The sequence below is a fragment of the Suricata suricatta genome, chromosome 1 (genome assembly GCF_006229205.1).
Source record: "Suricata suricatta isolate VVHF042 chromosome 1, meerkat_22Aug2017_6uvM2_HiC, whole genome shotgun sequence".
Classification (NCBI taxonomy): Eukaryota; Metazoa; Chordata; class Mammalia; order Carnivora; family Herpestidae; genus Suricata; species Suricata suricatta.
Genome location: NC_043700.1, coordinates 180,601,029 through 180,607,028, shown reverse-complemented (window position 1 = coordinate 180,607,028; position 6,000 = coordinate 180,601,029).

The window sequence follows — 6,000 nt, the reverse complement described above, 5'->3', positions numbered from 1 at the left end:
GAACTTATGTGGGCATGGCTGAGGAGTGACTTGCCCCTCCAACACAAAGCTGACAGCGCACCTCCGCATTCTTTTCTTTAACTCTTTTGCTCCCTCGAGCCAACTCTCATCTTGTTCATTGACTGGCAGACATACTGTCAGACAGGTGGACTACATGGGAAACTGGAATGTAAGGTAGAAAAGATAAAGCAAAAAAACAGTGGGAGATGTTCAACTAAGCTAAGGATTGCTCACTATAATGCAGGAATACTCCAGCATCCGAAAACATGGGAATTTGAAATCTTATGATGAACACCAACCTTCCCTTGCATGTGTGTTGGAGAAAAAGGGGCAGAGTGTGGACTTTTGTCTGCATATTAATAACCAATAATCCTTCATTTCACTTGAAAGGAGCATATTGATTATAAGAAGTAAGACAAGATTCAGGGCTTCAAAATACGTTTTCTGAATGGAGGCTAATAAGTCCTTTGAACATTCCAGATCATGTAGATAGCTTCTGAAAAATCATCTTAAGAGCAGTGACCTGGAAACTACACAGATAAGAATTTTGTATCCAGTAGGAGCCTGTATTAGATACACTTAATTTAAAACTGAAAAATCACACCTATCCCTGCAGTGCAATGGAAAATCAGCCTCTACTATTATAGTATGCCACACTCCTGACAATTTCACACACACAAAAATGTGTATGTAATTCTTCCAGGAATCATTTTTGTGTCTGCTATTCATTCATTTTAAATGTCTTTTCTATTCCCTTGGTAAGTAATGAATGTTCTTCTTTGTGCCTCCACCGGCTGTTTTGTCTAATCAGCTTTCTTGGACAAGTGGACAGAAAACATTTGTTGAATAGCCTGTGATAAAAGCTGTCAGGAGTGGTTGAGAATGCTTTTCTTGCTTACTTTATGCAGCCGTGGAAGAAATTAGATATGCGTGTCATACTGAGGGCATCTCATTTTGAGACTTAGCTGGTGCTTTTGAAACAATACTAATTTTCCAATTAGTGTCTGTGTAGACCATGGAGCTCCTTATGAATGAAAATCAAGCATGAATTGCATTTAGATGAATTCCTTGAAGCAGGATTAACAATACTCAGGGTGAAGGAAACTGATGCCGGCTGTAGTCTTTTATAGATTGTTAGAGCCGGAATTTAAAGATCATTTAACCAAATGCCTAACTTTATAAAGAGAGACAGGACACAGAGAAGGAAATAGTTTCCCTAACGTTGGCTCCCCACTCAGCGCTTATGCCCAGTCCCCAGGTAGATCTATGTTTAGAATTTTATACATTCTTCCATTTTGGAGTTGATGTTGGTATTCATTCGATATCAGTATTTATTGCTTTACAATTATGGCACCACACGTATTTGATGTTGTATTTTGCAGTTGCAGTGGGTAGTAGCTTATTACTTTCATTTCTAATGTTTTTCTTACAGTGACTTCCTTCCCCCTTTAAAAATGCATATATCCTAAAAGTGGTGGACTACAAATGGGATTGAAAGTTTACTTTTATGCCATTTGTATTTTCTTGACTGGCTTAGAGACTGGGATATTGTGTTACGATTTTATCATTTTTCTTTTCCCATAATATGTCAGAATGGTCGTGCTTTCTATGTATCTCTAAATAATTCTAGGACTAAAAGGTCACATAGCAATTACCTAAGCCTCCACCCGCAGTATTTTACAATGAAGAAATTTAGACTCAGTTAATATAAATCAGCAGTCACAAATTCAGATATTTACATGATATAGGCAAAGATCTTGGCATAAGACAATAGGACTAAAGGGCGCACATTTCGGCCAAACTTAGCCAATTTCACATTAATTTTTTAAAAAAGTGAGTAGTCCAATCATTAGGCTACTATTTTAAGGCAGTGTACATAAAAGGCCTCCCACTTTTGACTTTGAGTTACATCCAGTGTCTGATACATAAGCCACTACTTGGAAGCAAGGATTAAGACCCTGCTCTTCTAAATCTAAGTGCCAGGCTCTTTCCACTGCACTGCATGGCTTTCCCCCATCTTCCAAGGTATCCAGCTGCTCCTTTATTTTAATCACATCATCTGTGTTGGTGAGGATAAATTACACTGAAAAGTTTTTGTTGGCGGCAGCAGCAGTCAGGCAATAATAAAAAGTATTTCGAAGAATTTTCTTGACATTTCACCTCACGAGTATGTGTGTGTATGTGTTCTGTGTCTATCTGTGTCTGTGTGTATATGTAAGTGCATGTCTACGTGTGTGTCTGTGTGCATGTATGCATGTGTGTGTGTTCGTTGTCATTTTGGCTCATGAACCGGATTACTTTTCTGTATTACATCGCTTGATTGAGTTGGCACAGGTTTATATTGCTGCCATAGTTTCTATTTCTAAGCTTTGAAATGGTTCTTTTCCCAAACCTTTATAGGGCCTTCTGTATTTATCATGATCCGCATAAATCAACGGTTAAATGCATGCTCTTAAGGCCTTTCTTTAACACCATTGATTGGCTAAAGGGTATTTGCAGAAGGGGCAGACTCTAGAGATTGATAAAAGCAATCTGTCAGCGTTCCCCCTGATTTCTCACCAGTGCCTTGTTTTAAATTCCTAGATCCTTCCTTAGTACACACCAATGAGTGTTTGGCAGCTTGTTTGTGCCGTTTTTGCCAAATAGCAAGGGGTTAGTTCTGATGTAATTTCATGACTTTCACCCTAATAGTAATGAAAGATACTTTAATGGGAAGAAACCAGATGTACCAAAGACATACTCTGCTTTTTTTTCTTGTATGAGAAAAGCTGTTCTGGCAGTCTTTGTCCCAGAAACCAAACTTTAATCTCCAAGGGTTCCGTAGAAAACATCAAAACCCAAAGAGGAAAGTGTTCATAAACTGGGCACTTGCAGAGGGAATTTGTGAAACCTGGAAATACAGTAAGGGGAGAAGAAAACAGCTTCATCTTTGCAGGTATACATTCGCCATATTCTTGTTAGAAGATTTATCAATGGTCAAAGGCAAAACCTATATGGATGTGTTATAATGTTCAATTTAAATGTTTCAGCACAGTCAAATAATAGTGTTTTCCCCCAAATTTGAGCTATAAATAAATAAACTTTATTCAAATTCCAGTCAGGAAAAGTCCCAGTGATGGAAACTAACACAGTATTGTCTGTATGAGAAATATTGCAAGGGACTTATTGGTGGCCAGACCAAAATGGTCATTCCCTCAGTGTGTCTTCCTACACCATGCCTCAACTAATTGGTAGAAAGGAAAGGAAAGAGGATAGTGGATGTGCCAGATTACACTGATGTAACACACTGCCTACAATAAAATTGTATTTGCAGACACTCAGCCACTCTTTTCTCTACTTTCTACCAAGGATCAATAATAACTTAAATTTCTATAGCATTTCACATTTTACAAAGCTCCTTCATATACATTTATAATAGATTTTCCTACCAACCACCATGCAGGTAGAATTAACTTTAAAACTGAAAAGAGAAAAAGAAGTAGAAGTTCATGAAAGCAGAAGTATGAAAAACAAAGAAGTCATGACTGAGGATGCTGAGGTCATGAATGTGACAACCATGATCACAATGTCCTGAAGAATTAAAGCTAGAACTATGTTACTTGTTTTCCAGTTCCAAAATTAGTATCTATTTTGTGATTCATTCAATAAATGTTCATTGACTATTTATTATAGGATGGTCACTATCTTAGTTGCTAAGGCTACAAAGGTAGGTATTACATGGTTCTTGTTTTCAAGGACCTCAAATTTAGTGGGGGAGGCAGTGGAATATAGAAGCAATTACAGTATATAGTGTGGTATATACAGTATAGAGTGTGATCCAAGTGATCCCAGTATAGGAAGCCATTGGGAGCAGAGAAAAACAGCACCTGACACAGATTTGGAGAGTAGTGACCACTTTCGAGAAAAGCTCCACTTACCCAAGTTCTGAAGGACATATTGATATTTTCTAAGTAAAGCAAGATTCTTAAAGGCATTAGTAACAGCAGGGAGTATGTGTGCAAAGACCCAGAGGTAGGAAAGAATGTGAACGAGAAGCAGAATGAGTGAATGTGTCAACTTTCTGGTGAAATTCAATCTTACTGGAGCAAAGACTGAGAAGCAGGAAGTGATGAGAGATCAGGCTGGAGATATTAGTAGGGGGCCTTGTTTGCTGTATCTTTTCTCTTTCCAACACATTTGGCTATATATCTGAGCATATAAGTCAGTCTGCCCTACACTTCTAATCAGGAAAACCCTGCAGTTCTTGGTGCCCGAATGCAGCCAGAGCTGCTAATGCACCCCCCCTTTGACCTTCGGTTTTTGAGGGAAGGAGTCAGAGTCTTGAAGACAGTCAGGGGAGTCGTCGACTTTGACTTACAGAGAATCACGATTTCAATTAGGGATGCCTGGGCACTTGGTACTAAATTTGGCAAAGCAATCCCTCTGCTGACGAAGAATAGCTCTCTAGAAGGTGTTAGCCCTCAGCTGCTTGCCAAGATTCTTTAGGCACCAGATCCTGGAAGGTGAAATAGCCCGACAGGGTATTCTGGTAATTTAATATTAGGTACAGACATGGTAATCCACGTCTAGGCTTGTTTTATTGAGACAACCTTGTCTTATGAGAGGGATACACTTTCTAATATTTCTGTGGCCTGACTTAAAATTCATAGTTGTTAATGTCTCAGCTAGACTCAATCAGACACAATAATCTGGTTTATTAAATACAAGGCCAAACACCATATAATACTTTAAACTGGCTATCTTTGAGTTCCCAAGAATTCCATATGTAGTTGTAGAAACTACCTTTGGCAATTATGTAGTTCCTAATAAAGGGAAAACATATTGGATTAGAATAGTAAGAAACATCTATTGTGACACTTCTGTAGAGTTAGCACTCCAATTCACCATGGAAGTCGAGTGATACAAGATAATTCCATGGGATGAATTATTGAATTATTTATTTCAGGGAATATTTTCACCAAGATCAGGAAAGACTTTCTTCTTGTCAGGCCATAAAGTAGTTAGTATTTCCTTATAAATTTTTTAAAGTGTATTTATTTTTGAGAGAGAGAGAGAGAGAGAGAGAGACAGAATGAGCAGGGGAGAGACAGAGAGAAGGGGAGACACAGAATCTGAAGCAGACTCTAGACTCCAAGATGTCAGCACAGAGCCTGATGCAGAAGATCATGAGCTAAAGTTGGATGCTTAACCAACTGAGACACCCAGATGCCCCTAGTATTTTCTTATAAATTCAGTGAGTTACAGTTGTAATTCTTTAAGACAAATGTTAGATAAAAGTGTTGTTTTTCAATAAATTTTATTTGTCTTCTATTTAAGAAAATAAAAGGTAAAAATAAGATTTTGCCTGCACTAGTTTCTTAGACATTTTATGGTGAGATCTTTCTTCACAATTGCCGAAATGTATTTATAGATTGAATTGTGTCCCCTTAATAGATATGTTGAAGTGTCAACCCCCAGAACCTCAGAATGGTACCTTATTTGGGAACAGAGCAGTAGCAAATGTAATTAGTTAAGATGAAGTTATGCTGGAGTAGGGTGTGCCCTACTCAAATACGACTCCTCTCCTCAGGGGGAGAGAAAGAAGCATAGGAAGAAGCCATGTAAAGACAGAGGTCGAGATTGGCGTGACATGTCTATAACCTAAGGAATGCCAAGGATTGCCAACCCTCACCGGAAGCCAGGAAGAGGCATGAAAAAGTGCCATTCAGAGCCCTCAGAGGGAACCAATCCTGCCAGTACCTTGAATTGGGGCTGTCAGTCAGCGTATGTTGTGTTAAGGCACCTAGTTTGTGGTACTTTGTTACAGCAGCCCTAGGAAACTAAGACAGATGGTCTGAGCAGAAGTGGAGACTCCTTTCTTCCACACTTCCCTGCCTGAGAAGGTGATCTTGAGCTATATGGGTATGGCCTGATCCTTGTTTGTTTCACCTTCATTGAACTGCTTCCTTCCCTTCTTTATAGGATGTTTGACAAGGTGGATATCCAATTAAAATTTCTTCT